Raw genomic sequence first — 13964 nt, forward strand, 5'->3', positions numbered from 1 at the left:
AAGCCCTTAAGGAGCTTTAACAAACATTTTACGGCTTTTACGTGACTCCCAAGCACCAAAACTGATTCCATTCCATTACTCTAGTACATGCAAGGCACCAACGCCACAGTTACCGCAGCAACAGAAGGCCTGTAGCTGTCGTGAACAATAGCAAAGCAACAGCGAGTTAATATGACACGTTTTTGTATGTGGCAATTATCAACATACCTGTACGACGTTCTCGCCGCGTAAAAGGAGCCCTCAGCTCAAGCTAAAATGGGCATCTGGCTTATTGCTTTCTATCATCAGCTTCTTCTCGTACTTACAGGCGTAATCGACTTTGGGCTCACTCTGATCAAGCAGCTAATACGAGGGGACTTCAAAAGGTAAGTTACACATTGTTAAGACAGGTCAAGTAACTTTTCTTTTAATACATCACTGCGCTTCAAAGTGGCATAGCTACATGACACTACACTGACGGAAAAAAATCGCAAGACCAAGAAGGAGTATTGCTACATAAACGAAACTTAACAGCCGTGTTTTTACATCTGAAAGATGATGGCTGTTCAGATATAGCACCAGTCGCATAAGAGTGGTGAGATATGTCTTTAAGGGGAGAACGATGCCATTGTTAACACCTCACTGACAGTGAAAGAGGTCGTGTAATAAGACTACGAAAAACTGAATGGTTCCACTGCGGTACTGAGAAAGACTAGATAGAAATGTAGCCACTTACATGATTGATGGCAGCGCTGGTCACGAAAGTGTACGGTGGTTAGAAGACCGGACCCCGTACGACGAGGTGGCACTAACGAGAGGCGTGTGGCTCCGGCGCATCGCACTGCATCTGCAGCAATCGGCACCACAGTGACATAATGAACCGGCTACTTCAAGCTCAGCTCAGACCCAGACGCCCTGTAGCACGCATTCCACTGACCCCAAAGTACGGCCATTTGCGACGTCAGTGGTGTCAAGCGGAAGCTCAGTGTAGGGGAGTGTGCGAGTCTGTTGCGTTTTCTGATAAAAGCTGGATCTACCTCGGTGCTAGCGATGGCCGCGCGATGGTTAGGAGGAGGAGGTCAGGCGAAGGCCAGCAAACAACCTGTCTGTGTGCTAGAAACTCTGGAGTTATATTCTGGGGTGAGATTTCGTAACTCAACAGGATCACTCGCGTAGATATCGCAAATTTTTACCCCAATCTGGTGATTCGACCTGTTGTGCTGCCATTCACGAGCAGTTTTCCAACAGGATAGCGATCGCCCACATGCTCTACTGAGTGTTGACATGTTGCTGTCGCCTGCTCGATCACCAGACCTGTCTCCAATGGAGCACGTATGAGGCTATTATCGGACGAGAAACAGCATTAGCTGTCCTTGTGTTTGTTGCCCGACCAGGTGCAACAGGCGCGGAACTCCATTTCACAAACTGACATCCGGTCCCTGCACAGTAACGCATGTAAGTTTGCGTGCTTGCAGTCAACCTTCTGTCCGTTGCATCAGCTATTAATGTAGCAACATTTCACATTTGCCATGGCTTTTCTCCCAACTGTGATGTTGCAGTCTTAATCACTTAAATAGGCTACCTAGACAAATGTACCCTACTAGCCATTAAAACTGCTACCCCAAAAGAAATGCAGATAATAAACGGGTATTCATTGGACAAATATATTATACTAGAACTGACATGTGATTACATTTTCACGCAGTTTGGGTGCATTGATCTTGAGACATCAGTACCCAGAACAACCACCTCTGGCCGTAATAACAGCCTTGATGCGCCTGGGCATTGAATCAAACAGAGCTTGGATTGCGTGTACAGGTACAGCTGCCCATGCAGCTTCAAAACGATACCACAGTTCATCAATAGTAGTGATTGCCGTATTGTGACGAGCCATGTTCTCGGACACCATTGACCAGACGTTTTCAGTTGGTGAGAGATCTGGAGAATGTGCTGGCCAGGGCAGCAGTCGAACGTTTTTTGTATCCAGAAAGGCCCGTACAGGACCTCCAACATGTGGTCGTGCATTATCCTGCTGAAATGTAGGGTTTCGCAGGGATCGAATGAAGGGTAGAGCTACGGGTCGTAACACATCTGAAATGTAACGTCCACTGTTCAAAGTGCCGTCAATGTGAATGTGAACAAGAGGCACCCCATACCATCACGCCGGGTGATACGCCAGTATGGCGATGACGAATACACGCTTCCAATGACCGTTCACCGCGATGTCGGCAAACACGGATACGACCATCATGATGTTGTAAACAGAACCTGGATTCATCCGAAAAAATGACGTTATGCAATTCGTGCACACAGGTTCGTCGTTGAGTACACCATCGCAGGCGCTCCTGTCTGTGATGCAGCGTCAAGGGTAACCGCAGCCATGGTCTCTGAGCTGATAGTGCATGCTGCTGCAAACGTAGTCGAACTGTTCGTGCAGATGGTTGTTGTCTCGCAAACGTCCTCATCTGTTGACTCAGGGATCGAGACGTGGCTGCACGATCCATTACAGCCATGCGAATAAGATGCCTTTCATCTCCACTGCTAGTGATACGAGGCCGTTGGGAACCAGCACGGCGTTCCGTATTACCCTCCTGAACCCACCGATTCCGTATTCTGCTAACAGTCATTGGATCTCGACCATCGCGAGCAGCAGTGTCACGATACGATAAACAGCAATCGCGATAGGCTACAATCCGACCTTTATCAAAGTCGGAAACGTGATGGTACGCATTTCTCCTCCTTACACGAGGCGTCACAACAACGTTTCACCAGGCAACGCCGGTCAACTGCTATTTGTGTATGAGAAATCGGTTGGAAACTTTCCTCATGTCAGCACGTTGTAGGTGTTGCCACCGGCGGCAACCTTATGTGACTGCTCTGAAAAGCTAATCATTTGCATATCACAGCATCTTCTTCCTGTCGGTTAAATTTCGCGTCTGTAGCACGTCATCTTCGTGGTGTAGTAATTTTAATGGCCAGTAGTGTATTACTGAAGTGTCATTACCCTACATTATTAATTTTTTTGCGTTGGGATTTTTTTCCGTCAGTGTATTTTTCACTTCTGTGATCAACGGTAGGAAGTTCCAGCAATTGTTCTGTTTCCCGACAAAAGAAATTCGCTCCAGGGTCGCAGAGTCATTCGAATATCGATGTGCGAACGTTCTCATAGAGAAGAAACCTTATTCCCGCTTCTTTTGGGATTATAATGTGTGTATCATTTCTCAATACACAATTGCTGCGATATTACAGACTTCTAAGCTCGGAACCAGGTTGCACCAAGATAACCACTTAGCCTATGTAACTTCACTAAACAGACTGTCCGCCCCCGGAAACTGAGTAGTCAGAGCGACAGAATATCAGTCCTAAGAGCCACGGTTCAATTCCCGGCTGGATCGTAGATTTTCTCCGCTCATGGACTGGGTGTTATCCTAATAGTCATCATTTCATCCCCATCGACGCGCAAGTCGCCAAAGTGGCGTCAGATCGAAAGACTTGCACCCGGCGAATGGTCTACCCAAGGGAGGCCCTAGTGTAAACATTGGTTAAAGGGAATAAGGTAGAAGCAGTATTTCATGTCGTCGAAAAGTATTTAAGCCATCACAACAGCAGCTCTTATTAACTAAAGAACAATGAGGATTTATTAGTAGAGAGGACGTAGCATGTTACCTTCGATTAAGAGTCATCGATAGAGGTAGAAGTAACTTTAGGTGTGCGTCAAGGAAGTGCATTAGGACCCTTGCCGTTCACCTTATATTTTAATTACCTGCCATGATATATTAACTGTAGCCATCTACTTTCCGCAGATAATGTTACCTATAATGAAGTACAGGCTGCGAAAATCTGCTCATATGTTCACTCAGATTCTGATAAGATTTCAAAGCGATGCACTTATTCGCAACTTACTTTAATTGTTCAGAAATGCCTAATTGTGCTCTACGCAGGAAATAGAAACGTCATTTCAGTATTACTTTATGGAGGTGGTGTTGTAAAGCTTTAATGAATGTTAAAAACGGCATTATGCAATACACAACTGCAACAGTATATTTTATTAGTGACGATAGATTTCGGTCTAGGACCAGACCATCATGAGTAGAGAAACTATCTGAACTATGCGCGTAATTTGAATAACAGTCGTCAGATGTACATTGTTCAATAATTCATATTAGCTGTATATATATAGCATTATGTGCATTTATAAATGTACATCTGATAACCGTTATTCCAATTACACAAAGGCATAGCTGAGAAAGTTTTTGGACATGACGATTGTCTTATCCTAGACCAGAATCGATCTTTTGTAATAAAAAATACGATTAAAGCAGTGTATTGCATAATGTAGTTTTTAAACAATATAATTTTCTATGACGACAGTATCAGTGATACACAAATAGGGCCTGTCAACTGGTACAAATATCTAGGTGTAACAATTAGTAGAGATATGAAATGGAATGATGACGTAGTCTCAATCGTATCTATCAGGTGGCAGACTTTGCGTCATTGGTGGGGTACTGATAAAATGCACTCTGTTTACAAAGGAAATAGTTTACAAAATACTTGCGTGATTCATCCCGTAATACGAACCAAGTGTATAAGACCCGTACCAAGAACGAGTAATGTGGTATACTGAACATACACAAGAAGGGAAGTAAGTACGATCACAGGTTCGATTGCCCCACCTCAACATACACGCGAATTATCGCGTGAAACCCTACTTAAAATGTTTCAAGCATACCTTCTACATCATGCCGAAGGGAAAACGTGAATCAATCGTCTTCCAGGTGAACAGCTCCTTGACACCTGTACTGTGGCACAGAGACAAGCTGGCGAAGACTACATTACGCTCTGAAAAACATTCACATGGCCATCCATGGGTCCAGTAGAGCACATGGAAGGCACCATGACGGCCAAGGAGTGCCGTACACTGGTTGCAGACGATGTACGCCCCTTCATGACGGCAGTTGCATTTTTCAACAAGATAATGCGCCATGTCACTCGGCCAGGAGTACGATGGAGTGTTTTGAAGAACGCAGTGTCGTGTTACAATTAATGTGCTGGTCCCCCTATTCGCCAGGTCTGAACCCGATCGATCACATGTGGGACATGATTCAATGTGGCGTCAGAGCCCATCGCCCCCGGGCATTAGGTGCCTTGTGTGTGCAGATATGGTGCCATCTCCGAGGGTCGTTCAATAAGTAATGCCCCATTTTTTTCCTCAGAACGTATTTATTGTTAAGCCTCAGAATTTGGTGACAATATACATCATCACGTCTTGTCCATGCCCTATTTTCTTACGTAGTCTCCATCACGTTCTACGGCCGAACGCCAACGTAGTGGAAGAGCAAGTATTCCCTGCTGGTAAAAGCTCTTGTCCTGTAAGCGTAGCCATGTTTTTACTCTCGTCATCTTTAAAGTGTGTTCCCCATAGAGCATCTTTAAGCGGCCCAAAGAGATGGAAGTCCGAGGGTGTCAGGTCTGGGCTCTAAGAGGGATGACGCAATGATGTGACAGAACGTACCGAGCGTGCCTGATCATGGAGCTCTGTTTCCGCATTTCCAGAGGCTGTAACATTCTTGACCCACTCTCCAACTGTGCTCCTTTCAACTGTAGCATCGCCATACACTGCACACAAACGTTTATAGATTTTCACCACTGTTTTTTATTCTGCACACAAGAATTCAATAAGAGCACGCTGCTTGTAACGTGAGTCATATGTAGGCGCCAGCCGGCCGCGATGGCCTTGCGGTTCTAGGCGCTATAGTCTGGAACCGCGAGACTGCTACGGTCGCAGGTTCGAATCCTGCCTCGGGCATGGATGTGTGTGATGTCTGAGGTTAGTTAGGTTTAAGTAGTTCTACGTTCTAGGGGTCTGATGTTCAGTCCCACACTGCTCAGAGCCATTTGAACCATTTTGTAGGCGCCATTTTGACGCTGTACTACGGCTCTGCCATCTACCAGAACGGTTAGAAACTTCACCGGCGCACAGAACAAACATCAAACGTGAAGCGCCAACAAGGAAGTTTGTCTATGAATATTAATGGCTTTTTAAAAAACTGTGGAGCATTGCTTGCTGATCGACCCTCGTGCATTCTCCCTGTACAGGAATCACTGCAATTATGTGAGTAGACACACGGTGATGTGTGGGAGTTTGTATCGGTCCTGGAGGCGTGCTCGGATGGCAGAGGTGGGTTAATGCGACCGCTCGCGTAAAGCGGGAAATCCGGGTTCGAGTCCTGGTCTGGCACAGTAGTCACCAATAAATTGTGAAGCTGGAGTCTTACCAGATTCGCAATTGCGATTACATTTCTTGTATTCTTCCGACTGCACGAACCGAAACGTGATCCCAAAAGTGACGTTGGAAATGGATGTACAAAGTTCAGAATGAATCACCATTCCTTTCTCCTGGGCATGGGCTGGGAGTGCTGGTTGAAACCGAGCGGTGGACCGCTAGCAAGACATGTCTGAATGAATTAGACTATTTCTTCGTTAGGTACAGAGGTGTGGTGGCCACTGTAGTGGAGGTCGCGGGCCCCAAGGTGGCACAGTGAGCCGCAGGGGCCCAGCGAGCTGCCGCCAGCAGGTTGCCTTGGCATGTATAGGCAGCATCGTTCGCCGATAACAGCAGGACAGCAGCAGCTGACAGGGGCCACGTGCAGGTTGTTTGCCCGCCTCGGGCCGATGAATACACAATTCAGCGCATGGAGTAAAGGTGTGTACTTTTATTTGACCTATATACGCTCTGTATTTTCTGACTCGAACCCAAGTGCAATCGCTACGGGAAAGGGGGTTTCTTAAATTTGTCCTTAGTTACCACCGATTTTAGTTATCTGACTGTATGTCCTCGTGGGCGGTGCAATCACGATAGCAGGGAGGGGGGGGGGGAGGGGTCTTAGTTCTATTTAAGTTGGCACACTGAGCAAAATTACACATTCCGTATCTCGTTTTGTGCGCAGCTAAATCTTTCACTGCAAATGCAAGGGTTGTGTGGGATCCCGTCTTCATAGGATGAAACATCTAAGCCCTTCACCTTCTAATTTAAAATTGAAACAAACGAGCCCTCAGTCACAATTTTGTCTTATTAACCAGGTTTCAACACTTCTAAGAATGCCTTCATCAAACTGACTAACAATATAAGACAGAGACAGAGAGACAGTACTTACATGTCACGTGTAAAATGAATAACAGGCCAGAAGGGCTTTAGTCACAAAGAATTTTAGAGGGATGTGTGAAGGCGAGCCTCTAAGGGCTGCTCATACCTGTACAGCCGCAGGTTTCAACGGATTTAGCTAGTAAAAGGAAAAAAAGCAAACAGCCAGATCTTTGTGGAGAGGTGGCAATTGACCAATTCCCGGCGCCTGTTGAAAAGCGTGGGCTGCTTAAACCAGCGAAAGGGAGCTGCAAAAGCAGTGATAGCCGTTGTGTCAACGTTTTCTTCTGAATAGAGAAAACTTCCAGAAAGATCTAGAAGGCTATCATCCTTAGGATTCTGCAAGGCCAATCAAAAGACACTACTTTGAAAATCGGCGGGTAGACTTATTTCTGCCTTTGATACCAGCTCCCGCCATGCAGTCACAAAGAAATACAACAAACCCTCACAAGGCTCCCAGAGGAATAAAGAATAGTACTGCCCCTAGGTTAAAGATATGTCGCCATGTTCTCATGTCATTTACGTGACTACATTGGGACATGGTATATGAAAAGGAATAAGATTGCTGATCCCAATAACTAAGTGGAAAATTAAATAAACTCAAATTTCCAGCATAAATCCCTCCTCCGAAGATCAAAACATGACCGACGAGCCGCCAGGAGTGGCCGCGAGGTTCGAGGCGCAATGTCACGGATTGCGGGGCCACTCCCACCGGAGGTTCGAGTCCTCCCTCGGGCATGTGTGTGTGTGTGTGTGTGTGTGTGTGTGTGTTGTTCTTAGCACAGGTTAATTTAAGTTAGTTTAAGTAGTGTGTAAATCTAGGGACCGATGACCTCAGCAGTTTCGTCCCTTAGGAATTCACATCCATTTGAACATTTGAACATGACTGACAAAACTGTACGTGACAGAAACATTGAATGAAACGGTAGTAAGTCAACAGTACCAAGTAAAGATAGATTGCTATACATCGTAAAGGTAACATGTTGAGTTGTAGACAGGGACTACAAAAAGACTGTTACACTTTAAGCTTTCGGCCATTGCCATCTTCTGGAAAGAAAACGCACACACATTCACAGAAGGAGGCAAACCACACGCACACGTGAGCGCTAATCCAGCAGCTCCGACTGGAAAGGAGGTATCACATCGAATGAAAGCAACAATCTGAAGTGGGACACCGAAGGGGGAGTGATAGCAGGGTGTGGGTTGGAGGAGAGAAGAGCGCTGCCTGGTGGAGCATGCACAGACTAGAAGGCCACATGACGAGACTGCCACTTGTGAGCCTGTGAGTTTGTGGAGGCTGTGGGACCTGGATGTCGGAGGGGGAGGGGGAGTGACGACAGAAAAGAAGAGTAGCAGAGAAGGGGAAAAGATTGGTGCGTGTGTGTGTGTGTGTTTGTGTGTGTGTTGGCAGAGAGCGGCATACAGTGGTGCGGGGACGTGAATATGCAGGCTATGATAGGACAGAGGGGACAGAAACTGTTGGGTGGAAGGTGCGGGGAAAAGTGGGTACTGTAGATTGAGGCCAGTGTAATTTCGAACGTGGCGAACATGTTGTAAGGATAAGTCCATGTTGCACAGTCCAGAAACACTGTTGGTGGACAGGAGGATTCAAATGGCTGGGATTATAAAGCAGCCATTGCAATCAAGCATGTTATGTTCCGCTGCCTGTTGTGCTACAGGCTAACCTAATTTGGTCTTGGAGACAGTTTGAGAGTGGCCTTTCCTCCTGGTGGACACCTAGTCGGTAGTCACATCGCTATAAAAAGGTGTGTAATGATTGCAGCCGATCTGGTGTATGACACGGCTGCTTTCACAAGTGGCCCGGCCTTTCATAGGGTAGGAATAAGAAGTGCACGGTTGGTGAATTGGGCTGGTCTTGCGAATGGGTCTTCCATAGGGATATGAGCCCCAGAGCAGGGAATAGGGTTGGGAGTGGCATAGTGACGAACTAGGGTGTTGTGGAAATTGGGTGGGAAAAGTTTGGAGTAGCATGTCCCTGATTTCAGGGCGTGATGATAGATACACAAAGCATGAAAGATGTGGTTCACTTGTACCAGTCATGTCTGGTACTGGGTGACAAAGCGGACACTTACTTTTAGCTATGTCCTCAGGGTGGTAGGAGGATGGGAGGTGCATGGTAAAATGATTATGCTATGTAGATTGCTCACAATCGATGCAACAATTGCTGTTGCAGCTATTGTCAGTGACTGTCCCTGAGCGTCCAATGAGTGGCTTGTCTACTACAGAACCTGTTGCACAAAATTTGTCCAATAACTTGGATATCGTCTTATGCGAAATGTCATTTCTCCCAGGCTGCTGGGCGTTGAAGTCACCAGCAATAACTCTGTTACTTCACCCACCATTCATTAACACTCTTTCAGTGCATTCTTGCTGTGGAAATGCCATTGTAAATCACCTGCAACAGTAATCAGAGCTGCCCACTGCCTTGCAGTTTCAAACTTTAACAGTTCATAACTCCTACACAAATGAAGATATCTTAAAACAGATTTGATATGTTTATTCCAAAGAAAGATGCAGTTCAATATGATGTGCCTTCCCATTTGAAACAGGTAATACAAATCCAAGATGGGGAATCTCAAAATGACTAACCCCACCTACAGACACTTTTTAGGGATGTATGAAGACTTTTACCTCATCCTCTATATCCATAGCATGAAATATTGAGTAAATTAACAAAATTTTCAGAGTTTTTAAGATTAGTACTAAAATAATAAAACCAAAACGACAAAAGACGAATGAATAAAGGTGCAATCAAAAAACAGCACCTGCCTTCACCAGTTATCCAAACACTAACACCTAACATAATCTCGGCTGTTTTCCGACTCTCTATCGCTTCGGGAAAACTCGACTCACGGGACACAGCTGAAGACCCCATTTGTAGTTTTTATGGACTGCTGAATATTCTGAATGGAGTATAATGGTTTTGTGGAACAGAAGAGTTCAGGTCGCTGTATTCCTTGTGGGTTGCGACCTGATCAAGTTTCTGCGACAGAGAACCGAATACGTCTACACACCGAAGCGCCAAAGAAACTATTGTAGGCATGCGTTTTCAAATACAGAGATATGTAAAGAAGCACAATAGTGTGCCGAGGTCGGCAACGCCTATAGAAGACAGAAAGTATCTGGCGCAGTTGTTAGATCGGTTACCGCTGCTACAATGGTAGGTTATCAAGATTCATGTGAGTTTGAACGTTGTGTTATAGTCGGCGCACAAACGATGGGACAGAGTATCTCCGAGGCAGCGATGAAGTGGGGACTTTCCGTGCGACCATTTCGCGAGTGTACCGCTGCGGCCGGAAAAAAACTATACAAGAACGGGACCGACGACGACTGAAGAGAATCGTTCAACGTGACAGAAGTGCTGCAGATTTCAATGCTGGGCCATCAACAAGTGTCAGAGTGCGAACCATTCGACGAAACTTCATCGATATGGCTTTCCGGAGCCGAAGGCCCACTCGTGTACCCTTGATGACTGCGCGACACAAAGCTTTACGCCTCGCCTGGGTCCTCAACAACGATATTGGACTGTTGATGACTGGAAACATGTTGTCTGATCGTACGAGTCTCGTTTCAGATTGTATCGAGCGGATGAACGTGTACGGATATGGAGACAACCTCATGAAATCATGGACCCTGCACGTCAGCAGGGAACTGTTGAAGCTTGTGGAGGCTCCGTAATGATGTACAGCTTGTGCAGTTGTACTTATTATGGGGTCCCATATAAGCCTAGATACGCCTCTGATAGGTGACACGTACGTAAGCATTCTGTCTGATAATCTGCATCCATTCACATCCATTGTGCATTCCGACAAACTTGTGCAATTTCAGCAGCACAATGCGACACCGCACACGTCCATAATTGCTAATGAGTGGATCCAGAAACAGTTTTATGAGTTTAAACATATTCGCTGGCCACGAAACACGCCAGACATGAACAATACTGGCCATATCTGGAATGCTTGCAACATCCTATTCAGAAGAAATCTCTACCCATACAAGCGTTTTATATAAGTCTGAAGACTTTCGTGGCCGTTGTCACTGAAGCTAAAATCTTCTGGGTTGTTAGGCCACGTCATATATCCTTCTAAAATAGTCGACGTTTCAATCCCTCTACTGGGATCTTCTTCTTCAGGATGTTTCGGTGTTCACTATTGCTAGAAAATTCGAGCAGTAGTGGACACCGAAACATCCTGAAGAAGATCCCAGCAGAGGGGGGTCGAAACGTCGATTATTTCAGAAGGAAATATGATGCGGCCTAACAACCCAAATGATCTTTATGAGGAGGTGGTCTGTAAACAGTGTACGATAATCCTTGGCATTCAAGGTGCCTTGCACCAGCTCCACCAGCCTGTCTCCATCTTGCAGTACAGGTGTCAAGCAGCTGTTTTCCGAGAAGACGACTGATTCGCCCCCCCCCCCCCCCCCCCGCCCTACCCTGTTGGAATGCTGAAGGAGGTATCGGGATTCATCAGCCCATGCAAAGCACTGCCACTGCGCCAACGTCCATTGCCGACGATCATGTTTCCACTGGTACATGCTTAGGTCGTCGGCTGTGAAGGCGGGTTTTTAGCGTGTTTGGTGCTCTGTGTCTTCAGACACGCTTGTGCTTCTCCCAGCACTAATGTCTGATCTTAGTTCCGCCACAGATCGCCGTTTGTCCTGTTGTATCAGTCTGACTGGCCTGCGATGTCCGACATCTGTAACGAGGGGTGGCTGCCCAACTCCACAATGCCTGGAGGACGTAGCTTAATCTTGACTTCGTCACATGTTAAACGCACTCAGGACAGCACTCCAAAAACAACCAACAAGCCGTGCAGTTTGCAAGCGGTCACTCGCTTTAATCATAAATATATGTCTCAGTGTAGCTAAATATTGTTACCTTTACATAATATCCTTCACATTGTATGCTACACCCTTAACTTTTACATAGGAATAACTGAACTTACCCATAGTACTTTTGTTGCCCTATGCCTGTAATCACTTTGAGAACTCAGTTAATAATCAAATTAATTAATTTAATAAGATCGAATCTTAAATTGCTGGTGTATCCATGTGCCAACACAACAAATAAAAACAGTGAATAATAGAAGGAGTATGATTGAGAACAGTGCCTTATTTCAGTTTACAAGATAATCACAAGTTTTATTAAACCTTTAGTAACTACAGCTTTATGGACAACCAGTTGATAATTCTTAGACAAAGGTAACACACACAAACCGGTTAAGGAATGGTGTTTGACAGGCAAAGCATTCATTGGGATGGAAGCTATACTAATTCTCCACTGAATTAATCAGTTTTATAGGAAATCATACTTTGTTTCCAAGAATCCACTGTGAGGCCCAACTCTTTTCAAATGGGATCAAATGGTTCAAATGGCTCTAAGCAGTATGGGACTTAACATCTGAGGTCATTAGTCTCAAATGAAATCAATTACAATCGAGTATACCACAAACTCTGCTTCACAAGACAACAGGCATGTAACAATCCTACGCTAGTGCTACAGTACTTAACGCTTTCATGTTGACTCAGGCCGACCGGAGTAGCTGTGCGGTTCTAGGCGCTACAGTCTGGAGCTGAGCGACCGCTACGGTCGCAGGTTCGAATACTGCCTCGGGCATGGATGTGTGTGATCTCCTTAGGTTAGTTAGGTTTAATTAGTTCTAAGTTTTAGGCGACTGATGACCTCAGAAGTTAAGTCGCATAGTGCTCAGAGTCATTTGAACAAAAGTGCGTGCTGGAATTGTCAAACGGCCGACTCGGGACGAATAAGTTCACCATCATGACACGCGATATGTCTGAGATGATACGCACTGTCGGTACAGTTGGAAACTGCCCCTGGCTCTTAGTTCACCATAAGAAACAGACAATCTCAAATGGCTCTGAGCACTATGGGACTTAACATCTATGGTCATCAGTCCCCTACATTTTAGAACTACTTAAACCTATCTAACCTAAGGACATCACACATCACCCACTCATCACGAGGCAGAGAAAATCCCTGACCCCGCCGGGAATCGAACCCGGGAACCCGGGCGTGGGAAGCGAGAACGCTACCGCACGACCACGAGCTGCAGGCCATCTCAGCCAGCAGGGAAGCACCTGAAGTTCTCCATCAGTGGAGGACCAGAAGTCGAAGAAACCAAAGAATCACCACCACTTTCCACCACTCTCGGTACAGAAGCTAAATTAACAAAATCGAAACTGCCAAAACACAGCGCACAAATCAGTCAAACTACGCTCTATTCATCGAATCTCCCCTCTTGACTATTCCATTGGCCTGGTAGCCAATCCAGACATAGCAATGGGGTTCCCACGCTGTCGGAGCAAGCCTCTAATTTGGATCACCTAAGAGGAGCCAGTCAGCGACTACAAATCTCTCTAGTCTGAAAAAGGAAGCTTTTAGGGTAGGGATACGTCGTTCTCGCAGTAATCATCGCCATGTATTGGGAAAAAAAGTCTACCTAGATAGAACCACTGTCCCCCATTTATAGAGTGAACTAATCTTTCCGGGTCGACCATTTCCAGTTTCTGAAAGAAGGCTTTTAAGCTTCCCAGACAGTCGTGCCCAAGAAATATATGTTTTTGCCGTTCACTAAAAGAACCTGGCGACTTCCTGGCATCGTAGAGAGTTACCATCCTCCTCCATGATACTTCTACAACAGCCACTTTGTCTGTATTGTCCCAGCTTCTAACCTGAGAATCCACAGAGTTGTATGACCTCCTCACCATTTGCACGAGAGCTCAGTTTACAGCAGACACTATTAAATGGTTTCTCGATGGATTGCTGTCTGGTCATGTTGCCGTCTCTCACTACCTCTCC

Source organism: Schistocerca nitens, chromosome 5 (assembly GCF_023898315.1).
Source record: "Schistocerca nitens isolate TAMUIC-IGC-003100 chromosome 5, iqSchNite1.1, whole genome shotgun sequence".
NCBI classification, from domain to species: Eukaryota; Metazoa; Arthropoda; class Insecta; order Orthoptera; family Acrididae; genus Schistocerca; species Schistocerca nitens.